This window comes from Oscarella lobularis, chromosome 14, assembly GCF_947507565.1.
Source record: "Oscarella lobularis chromosome 14, ooOscLobu1.1, whole genome shotgun sequence".
Classification (NCBI taxonomy): domain Eukaryota; kingdom Metazoa; phylum Porifera; class Homoscleromorpha; order Homosclerophorida; family Oscarellidae; genus Oscarella; species Oscarella lobularis.
The window spans coordinates 760,926-773,534 of NC_089188.1; the positions used below are offsets into that span (position 1 = coordinate 760,926).

The 12,609-nt window shown below is 43.1% G+C and overlaps 2 long non-coding RNA genes across 2 annotated transcripts; both read right to left on the reverse strand.

The window, feature by feature from the left end:
• Positions 1-8,723: 8,723 nt before the first annotated feature.
• Positions 8,724-9,600, reverse strand: LOC136195314 (uncharacterized). Its single transcript, XR_010671874.1, has 3 exons — positions 9,493-9,600; positions 9,146-9,432; positions 8,724-9,094 (listed from the first exon to the last, which is right to left on the reverse strand). It is a non-coding gene; the product is annotated as an uncharacterized lncRNA (long non-coding RNA).
• Positions 9,601-11,108: 1,508 nt separating this feature from the next.
• On the reverse strand, positions 11,109-11,894 carry LOC136195322 (uncharacterized). Its single transcript, XR_010671879.1, has 4 exons — positions 11,756-11,894; positions 11,516-11,698; positions 11,367-11,461; positions 11,109-11,317 (listed from the first exon to the last, which is right to left on the reverse strand). It is a non-coding gene; the product is annotated as an uncharacterized lncRNA (long non-coding RNA).
• Between the last annotated feature and the right edge of the window lie 715 nt (positions 11,895-12,609).

Consider the following 12,609-nt stretch of genomic DNA (forward strand, 5'->3'; position numbering starts at 1 on the left):
GAGAACGCATTCACAACTGCCTGCAAACTGTTTTCGTCTGCGTGCGCCATCGGTCCGACTCACCCACTCTCTGTTTGTCGCTCCCTTTGCCAGGAAGACATCGCGCAGCGGCCGACGAGCGAAGAGAAGCCTTCGGCGACGCTCCTCTTCGCTTTAGGTGAGTTCTCAAAGGCATTGGCCAAGTCGAAGGGAGGTGGGCTGCGCGGGAGTCAGCCGTTCCTCTCTTCACTGGCACACGAACCGCCTCGGCTCGCGCCGGAAGGCTCTTTCAGACTGCCGTGCTTCGTTAAAAGACGCATCGGCTTCGGGAGCCTAACCGGAAGTGCGAAGTCGAGCGATGGTGTCCTTCTCGTCATGTTTTCCAACTTCTTAGGCTCCTCTGATGCTTCAAGAAAGAAGGAAAAAGACAACGAGTAGCCGGAAGACGGCTACGAAGGAAACCAGTAAGTTGTGGAGACGTTTTTCGAGTTATAGTCTTGAATCCTTTCTCTTTTATTTTTTGCATGTTGTCTAGATCATGATGAAGACTTTTGAACGATTTTTGAATTTTTTCTTTTTTTGTATTTTTATAATTACTTTTCAAAATAAAGTTTCTGAACTTTAATTTCTTGTCTGAAAAAACGCAATAACATCTCCGGACCTCACTGCAAAAAAGATTATTGTGAAATTTGCTATTTCTTTCGAAATATTCACAAATATATGTAAAAATTAGTGGTTATTGATTTCTGTAACGGCAATTTCAAATCAATTGAAACTTGGAACAAATAGGGAACATAATATTTGAATTTTTTGAGTCTAAGCTTGTTGTCTGAAAGTATGATTACAAAGAGATATTCATTTTAAAAATTGCATCCGGGACCATCAGTTTTTTAATCGTGAATAACTCGTCAACAAATTGTCGGATTTCAAAACTTTTAGCATAGATCGCTTTCTCTACTAATTCTGCATAAGGCAGTGTAAAATCAGTAAATTTGAGCAAAATTGCCAGGATCCGCCACCAACCGCGCAACGCGCGTTGAGTTATATGAATGTAGCTAAAGCCTCTAAGAACTTCGCCAGGCTGCAAGTCGTTTTGCGAACCAGCAGTCGCAGCCGCTGCTGACCAGCACGGCTCAATGCTCGTGTAAGCAACTAGGTAAACTGTGAAATTGCAATTGAATCCGTTCTTTCTCGGCCGAGAAATCGACACTTTTCGAATAGGGGCAAAAAAGCCCACGGATTTTGCTCCAAATTATACAGTTTAGAGACACGGTAGTGCTAAGTCTTTTTTCGCTTTAATATTGTCAGACTTCCTTTTTCGAAAGTCGCAATTAGGGCTCAAAGTTACATTGAAAGCTCTAACGCGCGCTACAGAAAACTTTTTCTCGACCGTTTTTCAATGAAAAACCGACGTTCTGACTAGTAACTAAGTCTCGAATGCATTTTCGTGGTCATTTTGAAGACATCGGTGACGGTCAAATTCACACCCGTTGTAAAGTAGCGTCGTTCGCGAAATCCTGCGTCTTTTGTAATCAGCAGCACAGACGCTGCTTTGAAGGTGCTCATGTGTTGTTTGCGCTTACGTAATCTGCGATATGTTCTACGGAATGCTGAATCGTAACCCATAACCCTACCCTCTAACCTAACCCTACCATGTGTGTACGCACATGCGTTGTTCGAGGGGATCAACGAGCGAAAATCTGATGCAGAGAACGTCTTTCCGCCACTTCCAATCGCGCAAACGAATGGCTAAGGTTGAAGGCGAGCTGTGAATTGGCAAGAATTGTCGGAAAGGCGGCACCTTCGAGTACAAGCTCGTCATTTTGCCGAATTTCTAGTAAAAGACGAATCGAATTGGGACGAAAAGCGTTCAGAAACGACGAGGAGGCCAATCTTTGCAGTATTCGAACTGGAGCTAGTCCAGAAGGGAAGCAACAAATTCAGACAAACGACCCTTTCCACGAATAGTGTTCTCCTAACGCTTTTTAGGCTGTTCCAAGCGTACCGTCTTGAGCAAAAAATTGCAATAAAGCGAAGGACTGATAGATTGAAGACGACCTTGACGGTAAAAGGATTTGTTATTTGATTTAATTATGTGCTTGCTGGCTTGTTTTCAGCAATTGCTTGCTTGCTTGCTTGGTACACAACAAGACTCACTCTCCATTACGTGGACGACGTCAATTGCAAGCTCAATCTGGAAATGGGACAAAGCAAGAAAAGCCGAAAATTCGAAATACTCTTTTTGAATTCGACGTGAAATATGATGGCAAGGTGAAGACGCGTTCTATTACAACATTGCGTATGTTTATTTGATTGTGATGGGTTTAGGATGTGGAAGAAGTTTGCATGATATTCAAAGAACGGTTTTATATCAGATAAGTATTTAGGTAATGGTTTGCGCTTAAATGGCTTTGGTTCGTTTGTTGTTGCAGGAGGAAGACTCAGCGGTGCGGTAACGTGTGTGCATAGGGTGAAGGATTTTGACTCGGTAGTTGTCTAAAGATGGTTTTCTAATGCATCAACATCTTTCAAGATTTTATTGGGGGCGCGACAACTGGAAGGAAGGGTGGTTGCTTATAAATTCTACTATTTCTGGTTAAAAATTGCAGAAGAATTTAGTAAGCGTGACAAACGGTGATGAAACACGCTGCCGTGATAAATTACATTGATGGCACTGTTGTGGAAGCAATGCACTATCTTATCCCATCATGCTTACGACGCTAGCTTTACGCTCAGGTAAGAGGAAAAGCATCATATGGGAAGATGACACGAGGCTGAGACCCGCCTCCTAGCGCGTGACAAACGTCTAAATGGCTTCCGCTATCCGTTAACTTACATGTCTGCAATGGTGCATAAAGTTACTCAACTGATGACGCGTCTGCAACGTTACATGTGAGATAAGTTTGCGACTGTTGATTTTCTTCAGGCAGTACGTCGTGGGAGTACCCGTACGTGGGCGTTTTCACGGCGAATTCAACCGCTTCCAAAAAGAATATTCCTGCAGTCGTCGAGGTAAAATAGACGTATGCAAGCATGTTACTCGGGCTGAAGATGTCGAAAAACCCGTGATCGTGCTCCGGAAGATATAATTTACATGGTCTTCACTAGATGTCCATTTCTGAACAGCGATCACGATCTCCAGCAAGCGAAGGCCAATCCTCTACTGCATTTATTCCGCCGGATGGTTCGCGTTCGCCTTGGTAAGTATCTGCTCCGAGTGATGTGAGAGACATGAATCTGGTGATGTGGTATATACGTCATTTTTATTAGGGATAAAATTGCAGCGAATTACTCAATGTCTGACCTGCAAGAAACCGCCGTCAGCACAATTTTAGTAAATATTTTACCAATTTTTAATTTTTGTGTATGAATTTTAGGCTGACATTAGACAGTACTTATCGACTACTCCGAGCCTTACAAGCGGAGAGGACCCATCTTTGGGCGGTACTGAAGAAAGTACTCTCAAGGTATGAATCAGCACGCGCAATCCTTACTTGTTCTAATAAATCACCATTTATGCAGAAGAATTTTCGAAAAGATAGTCCTGTTTTAGACGATGTGTATAGCGCTCTCATCAAGTTTGTGAAATTTCCTCACCTCCTGCGAGAACCGTGCAGGCTGTGGTCACAAGTGGAATTGAAAGGACGCAGAATTGCATTAACGAAGAACCGCCCTCTACACCTTGGCAAAGTCTCGGCGAATTTCCTTTCCGACTGTGACGGCGACGGCATGGTCGAACGAGTCATTTTGTCTGAATGCGGCAAAGTCTGGTGCAGAACGAGCGACGTCGAACCAGTTATTCAGCATTACTTTTCTGTTCGGAAAGGAGGCGGTGCAAAAGCTCTACATGGCCTAATAAAAATTAATCCTGTGGGCGTAACATTTTTATGTAAAATGTTTAGGAAAATTCAGGTTTCTACGTTGGCGTGTCCATTGAGGCAATTCAGAATTGGTTGAAAACGTCGGAAACCTCGGTAAATGATTTGACCGCTAAACGTTTTGGGTTAACTAATAAATTAATATATGTTCTGCAGCAGCGGAGGACTGTATTCGCAAATAAGGCTCCAATGCGTCCTATTGTTGCACTGTCACCAATGGAGCGAAATCAAATTGATTTAGTTGACATGCGTGAATTTCCTCCATGCTCGTCCGATGGCAATGAATACCGCTATGTGCTCTCAGTTATCGACGTATTTAGCCGATACGTCATTTTGAGACCACTTCATCGCAAAACGGCAGCGGAAGTGTCCAAGCAACTTATTCGCATATACTGCGACATCGGAGCACCGAGATTGATCCAATGCAACCAAGGAACAGAATTCAAAGGAGCTGTTAAGGAACTCATGAAAGTATTGGATGTGCAAATAATCACTAGTCGACCTTACCATCCACAGAGCCAGGGAAAGGTAAGGATATGCAATGATGTATTCTGCTATGAAAATATATTTCTTTTCTTAAGATTGAACGCAGCCATTGTTCTTGGAAAAACAAACTGCTTCATGACGTTCGCGTGAGCAGAACAGATGTCAGCTGGGTTGACCAGCTACCAATATACCAGCATCTTTATAACACCACTCCTCATGCCAGTTTTGGGGGTAAAGATGCATGTCTTTTAAACAAATAATAATTTACTCTTGATCTCTATGGAAGGTAACTATTCACCGTTTGAGCTTTTTCACGGTCGTCGCTGCTCGTCCCAAATCGCGCAGTGTGCCGATAAGAATGTCCGTGGCAATTTTTCATGTCTGGATGACACAAATGAAGTACAGCTATAACGCATGAAAAAACCTTATATACGGATACATCTTTTATTAGGTGTGCGCCTTTTGCGACTCGAAACTTCTCAGTCAACTTTGGACTCTGTTTTGGCTTGCTCGGAATTGGCATCGGCAATAAGAAGCGATGGCCGAGAATGGAACGAGAAATCATCTCAGAAAATGGTGGAGAGAGAATTAAAAAGAAACCCGCCGAGCGAATACAGCGTTGGAGAAAAGGTTATAATACGAGCGTCAGTGCCAGTTGCGCCTGGTAGCAAACAACGCGGGAAACGGCTGACTGAAGTCGTTGTTACTGGAACCGTAGCAGCGCTTGATGGCGATCACATGTACAAAGTATGTATATCATATATAAGTATATTCATTGCGTAGCGTCTAAAAGAACCAACATTGTTCACAAGGTGAAATATCAATTTGGTGACAAGGAGCACCAGGCTAGTTTGCCAGTGACAAAGCTTACTTCCTTAACAACGGCGGAAGAGAATGTGAAGCAAATGCAGGCGCGCCAAAAGTATGGAAAGGAGACGGTGTCAAGTTGTGGCCGAGGCAGGAGTGATTTCGAAATTGTGAAATTGCCTCTATCTAATTTACTTAGGGCGAAAAAGAACCCGTGAATGCCTATGCTCGCTGGAATGTTCAAAGCGCCGATCATATCTTTGCTCCTACGGTTTCAATAAGGATTGCTGCTTGAAGAACTCAACCAAGCAGAAGCTCTGTACCGTCTTACCTCACAACACAGCGTCTATTGTGAAAAAGGTATGTACTCCAAGGCTTCGGACGATTTTTGCTTAGTTTAATCATATGGTTTAATTAAATCTACGCAGAGAAAGGAAAACCAATGCGATTTTCTTTCAGCGACATCAGACACGCAAAAAACCGCGCAAAGTATTCCAGTAGACGGTATATAAAATGTCATAAAACGTCCTTCATTAAAACATCTTAAAAATGGTTTAAATTTGTTGATAGATTCGACGGTCTTGTCCAGCGAGAACTTGTCTGTCTCGTCGAATCATGGCAAATTCACGTCAGTTCCGTCGCCAACGTTGTCCTTTCGATCTTCGTCGCCGCCTAGGAATGGTTGTTTGACATCATTTTTATTATTACATATCATCATGTTCAATCAGACGTTGAGTTGTATTCATGGCCGGAAAGTTGTTTTAAGCAGTACGACGAAAGCACGCAGGAAGTTTCGGTCAGGAGCGTTGGCTAAAAATAGTTTCGCGATATTTATCTTTTAAGCAGGAAGTTATAAAGAAACTTGACGGAAAGGACAAAAGGACAATTGGAACAGTTGCCGGCTGTGACCTGAGTCCTAGTGACCTCGTCCCGCTATGGAATAACGGTTGGCTGACCGACAACGTAAGAAAGCCACTGTTTTCAACATAAAACACAATACCTTTCTTAGATAATTAACGCTTTTCTTGCAATTACAACTGAGTGCATTCCATCAACGCAACAAAATGTTTTTGTCATGGACCCAATATGGTCTACACTTCTTAAGAATAAAAGGTTCGACGATCTTTCTCGATGGACGTTACTCCGGAGTAAGAACAACTAATAGCCTATCACAAAGAGAATATAACATAGAATATCTTGAAGCGTATTAAAAGCATTGAAGAACTTAACTACCTTGTCATGCTTATTCATGACACATGCCATTGGCTACTTGGTGTAGGTAGTGTTCATCGCTGAATGCACATGTTACTTTGTAGGCTGTTTCGCTGAAGACTCAGCAAGTGTTTGTTTTGGACCCTCTTGGAGAGAATAACGAGCATTGGGCAACACTAATTAAGTAAGTACTTGTATTTATCTCTAATCTGCCGAATGAAGCAGAATGACTGAGTGCTGTTTAGAAAACTAATGTCTGTAATGATCAGTGCAATACCCACAAAACAATGGTCGTGCTCGTACTGCAGTGAATGGGTTTTTTCTTGGCCGATATTTCCCTTGGCGTAAAGATAAACGTGTTCTGTTTTAGGGACCCTTTCCCAAACAAGAAAACAGCTTCGACTGCGGAGTATTCGTCATAACGGTAATTCAAATTGTGAAAGAATGTAATGGCAAATCACTTACCAGGTTTAATTTTTCAGCACTTTCGTTTCTCTTGCAGAGAAAAATAGATTTCAATCAGGTTTTGAATTCCAGCTAGAGTTTTTAATTCATTGGCGAAATGACTCGCTGTCACTAATAGAAGGACATGCCTAATATCAGGAAGTGGGCTACAGAAGTAATGTGGACAAAAATGAAGAAAAGAGACATCGCTGACATTGTGTCAGAAAAAACTAATATTTCTGATGCATCAATAACGCAGAGGTAATAATTGCGTTTGGAAATATTTATAATATACTGTTGTTGATAATATTGAATATAAGGATGGAACAACTGACTCCAAGTAATGTTGAAAAAATTATTTGCAGTGACGTCGGCGTGTTACAAGAAGTATTTCGCAAAAAGGTGCTCCGCTTATCTATATACGTTTTTTTGCAAAAGCCTTCTTTAGCACGCTCCGAAAGACACAACTGTATTGAGGCGAAAAAACGGTAAGTAAAAGTTAGCAATTAAGTTACGTATATTATCGGCATATCCTACCCAAAGGAAAATGTTTTTTGGCTGAACCTCTTAAAGAGAAGGCATGCAAAACTCTGCAAGATATGCTGGAAAAGGAGTTACTCAGACCCGGCCACAAGAAGACGAGTTTTCTACACTTTGACGTTCAAGCCTTCTCTAACGTAAGAAAGACTTTTGGACTATGGAACAGCATTACCCACCTCATTTTAGCTATCAACCATGTTCGATCATGTGCTGCCAGAAGCCATGATTTTATTATTGGAAAATGAAGTAGGCTGTTGCAGGGCGAAGGTGAATAAAAACTAATCTCAGCGGCATTCATTGTAAATCGTATCATTTTAGGCAATACAGTATCTTGCATCTAATATGCCGCGTTTACAAGCATTCAAAAATTATTCGCGAAATTTATTTTGTCTTGTGTTATTTGTGTGGATAACAAAATGTATCTTCATCACGTGGTCGCGACGCAAAGACGAAGAGAGCGTTTTACGGCTCCTGCCGTTACTGCAGCAGCGAAAATTAGCGCAACAAAGCTAGCTAAGAACGAAAACACTGTATTGGTTAAGTAAAGTTTGAATGGGCTCCTTTCAGGAATACAACTGCGAATTCCGCCGAGCAGATGCTAAAAGACAAACTCTTGAAACTCTTGAAACTGCAGGTTGGAATTCCAACTAAAGAAAAAGATGTCTCCTCCATTTCTCGACCGATCGCGGCCGCTAAGCGTCTAAAACGAGATTCGAACGCTTGCATGGGACTTTCTGAGCAACACCTACCTGAATCGACACTCCTGCACTAACCACACGATGTGGCACGACGACTACGGCGCCAATGCCACCGATTTTCTTCAGCCCAATCGCGCTCTCCCCCTAATCGCAATGGAGGTGGATTCCAACAATGCAACATAAAAATTTACAGTAAGAATCCTATCTAGGACGTGAAAATCCTATAACTTCCTTCTCCATTAGCAGTCAGTCCTTTCACCTTCTTCACGGAGACGTGGATAACCTGATAGGACATCAAGCAGACAAAGGAAGTCCATCAGTGCTGCAGATGCAACGAGCCGATCGAAGCCAGTGCTATTGGTCACTTGAGACAGACAGATGCAGGAAGTAGCTGAAGCGGTAAAGGAAGTAGCGACAGTTACATCCTGCATGAGAAAGTCGGTAAGAAACATTTTTCTCTTTTTTACTCACATTTTTCTCCGTTTAACTCACATTGTTTATCTTTATCCTGGGTATGACGCTCTAAACTGCTCTTGGGTCCTGAGCAAGACCCAGTGAAAAAAACTGCTCCTACGGGGTCCTTGGCAAGACCCCGTGAACAAAAACTGCCCGAAGATAAGGGAAAAGGCTGTTCATTTTTTGTTTTTTATTAAAATAAAGTCTCTGTACCATGCCCTTTCCTTCATGGCGGCAGCAGCGCACGCGGGGTGCACCACCCCGCCGGTGCCCTAACTAACGCACACCTATCTAATCCTCTAGCCTAATCTAATGTATGCCTAATATAATCCCAGCGCCTTGAAGAGACAGAAGTGTGGATCGTGTTGTGCGCCTCTAAGCAGCATTCTCATGCTAATATTAATCAATACACAAAAAAATCAATGGTCATTTCACATCATCTTTTCTGATACGAGAGCGCCCACGTCGATACCGACATCATATAATATGCTAGAAAGACAGAAAGACGTGATCTGAGTTCATAACTTTTTATCACTTCCTTGAAATAGATGGAGATGAAGTAATCAGCTGACATGAGATTGTCTCTTGTTCTGGCTAGAGGATCTTGACACTGATACTTCAAAATAATTCAGTTGGGGGCCTTACCTATGTTCTCTCGCCCTTTTATTGCCATATTGGGATCGAATTTCTGTCGCGTACCGTACTCACTCAGTTGGGTAATATCGCAAGAAATAAACCTTAGATCCAGATGATAGATGCTTCTATTTTTTGACGTTCAGCGGTGTTTCTGTTTTTCGCACCTTCCACATTCGAAGAGGAAATATCCAAAACTAAGAAATTCATATCATCAATAAATATGGAAGGTATAAATTTTAATGTGACACTATGATTCTCCAAAACGCTTCTGACTTGGAATTATGACCCACCGAGGACTAAACAGAAGAGACAAATCGTCTAAAAACTTTTTCTTCACCAGTGCCCAAGAAGTGTACCTGTAAGAGTCGTCAAGAATCGTCCCAATCGTCAATGGATCAAACGTCGCGCCATTTCTCTCTTCGTTCTAATCTGTTCGGAAGCAGCAGAAAAAAGACTTGAAGACGACAACGGCTCAAACAAGCCTAGAAGAGCCATTTCTGTAAAGGAGAAATGCCCTAACACTTTCTTTTTCGGCAGAATGTCCGTTTTGGAACGACCTGAGTCCAGAAAAACACCACTTCTCCTTCTTCGTGCGTGTATGGCACTGCATGGCTTGCTGCAAAACTCGCAAGCTTTCGCGTGATACGGGAGACGATGCGAAATGTTTTGAAGGCAAAGATGACGATGCGAAACGTTTTGCAGGCAAAGATGACGATGCGAAACGTTTTGCAGGCAGGGAAGCAGCGTAATACGGGAAACAACGCCGGTCTCGTTATCGAAGCATTTTGCAGGCAAGGACGGTGATGCCATTTACGCAGAAATGCGCGGTCCCTATAGTTACTGCGTAATACACACATACGGGCAGCGTCGCAAGGTAAAATGACACTGGTTATCCGGGGACAAGTGTATTGTCCGGGTACTGGTACAAGAAACAATTTGCAGGCGTAACAGGCACACATCATCCTTCGCTTGATTAAAAAAGAAACGAAGGACGAGTGCCGTCATTCTTCGCATATTTACAAAAAAAAGCGAAGGATGAGTGACGCCATTCTTCGCATGATTACAAAAGAAGCGAAGGATGAGTGCCGTCATCATTCGCATTATTACTAAAGAAGCGAAGAATGAGTGCCGTCATCTTTCGCATGATTAAAAAAGAAGCGAAGAATGAGTGCCGTAATCCTTCGCATGATTACTAAAGAAGAGACGGATGAGTGTCGTCATCCTTCGCATGATTAAAAAAGAAGCGAAGAATGAGTGCCGTCATCATTCGCATAATTAGTAGAAAAGCGAATGTTGATAGCCGTCATCCTTCGCATTATTACAAAAGAAGCGAAGGATTAGTGCCGTCACCCTTCGCATGATTACTAAAGAAGCGAAGGATGACTGCCGTCATCCTTCGCATGATTACGAAGGAAACAAAGGATGAGTGCCGTCACTCTTCGCATGATTACAATTGTAGAAGACAAAGGATGAGTGCCGTCATCCTTCGAATGATTAGAAAGAAGCGAAGGATGAGTGCGGTCATCTAAGCTTAGCATGATTACAAGAGAAGCGAAGGATGAGTACGGTAATCCTTCGCATGATTACTAAAGAAGAGACGGATTAGTGCCGTCATCCTTCGTATAATTAGTAAAGAAGCGAAGGATGAGTGCCGTCATCCTTCGCATGATTACTAAAGAAGCGAAGGAAGAGTGACGTCATCCTTCGCATGATTACTAAAGGAGCGAAGGATGAGTGCCGTCATCCTTCGCATGATTACAAAATAAACGAAGAATGAGTGCCGTCATCCTTTGCATAATTAGTAAAAAAGCTTAGGATGACTGCCGCCATCCTTCGCATGATTGCAAAAGAAACGAAGGATGAGTGCCATCATTCTTCGCATGATTAACAAGTTTTTTTCGAGAAAAATATCTCTGTATGCATGCAGTAAATTGTACAAATGTTATTGGTACAATTTAGTAATGTGTGTGAGTTAACGGAGGGGAGTGTTTGGTAGAAAACTCGTGATATGTTGTGGATTTAATAGACATGTAAGACTCTTACTTCTGAAGAATTGGATGTATATTTTTTACCTTTGACTTCTCGTTCTTTAGGTGATGTGCGTCCGTACGACGTGACGTAGTACGAGGTGAACCAGTTGGGTCTGGAATTTGATAGTCCTCATCACCCCATTTTTGATGTCTAGAAAAATTTGTATAATATAGAAGGTAGAGTCAATTGTTTTTGGTACGGGAAGGAGAAGCAGAAAAGCGCGTCAAAGTTCGCGACGTTCGCGATTGCTGCAGCAATTCCTCGTCTTTTTCATTTTGCGTCATTCGATGTCGCCTTAAACAGAACAGACGCTATCAGCAACGTCTCCGCGGATCGAAGGAGTCCGACCTCTTTCTCCACTCACACTTCCGATGTTCGTTGTCGTCGCTCTTCGTTCCTTTTTTGGTTGTCCGCGCTGATGCGTCGGCTGGCGTTTGACTTTGAGCGGAGTGCTCGCTCGGTCCTTTGTCGACGAAGTGATAACTCGGTTCATTCGAGAGGAAGAGTGAATCGTCTCGCTCGATCCTATTCCTAAAACAAACGGGTGCCGCGACGTTCGAGGGATGGGGTCTCGCTATTTCGACGAACGATTTTGAGTTCGAGTTCGCTGGCGATTTTTTTTCCCGAAGTCGTTCGCGTCCGTGGGATCTTTGTGGTCTTGATCGCTTTGCGCTTTTTCTTCTTTGTCGCTTGCGGCTGTTCGGCGTCGGTTGGCTTTCGTTCTTCCATTTCTTCGTGGAAAGTCTCAGTTCAAAGCACGTAGAGCGTTCTATCGCTTACATTTTCTTTCGTTTTCACGCGACCATTGAAAGTGAAGTGCGTTAAGATGGAAGTCTCATTTGTGAGCGTTTACATAGGTCTACTTGTGTGTTTGAAGACATGTCGGTGTGTTTCATCTGTCTCGAGGATTTAGCGACCAGCGGCGCTGATAGAATTTGCGTTTGCCAGCGTTGTGAAAAGGGGATGCATCGCGCGTGCTGGCTGCACTTTCGGCGGGTGTGTGGGAATGATACGCTCTGGTGCCCGAATTGTCGAGAGAAAGTCGGTAGGTTAACCAGTAAAAGTATAAAGTGACTGTCGGCGTTAGGCCTTTTGGTAGATCCATGGGCCGTCGTAATGCCGCCCTTGAGGATTGTGTCGACGTACTGAGTGCCTGGAGACGACGCGTGGGAAGTCTACATGGACCTCTGGGGATGTAACGACATGATCGACGCTCAGTTTAGAAAAGTTTGCATCGTGCGAGAGCGCATTCTTGATCTGCGTGTGCAGATTGGTCAGCTGGAGGACGAAATTAGCGGCCGGGAAAATCGGATCGCCTATTACGAAGTACTATTGGGTTTTCTTCGCGGGTAGCCAGATTTGTTTGGTTTTTTCTGCTAGTTGGGTTACTTGTTGGGTTCCTTTTTTTGCGTTCTGAGAATAAAGTAGATGGTTCGATTGCA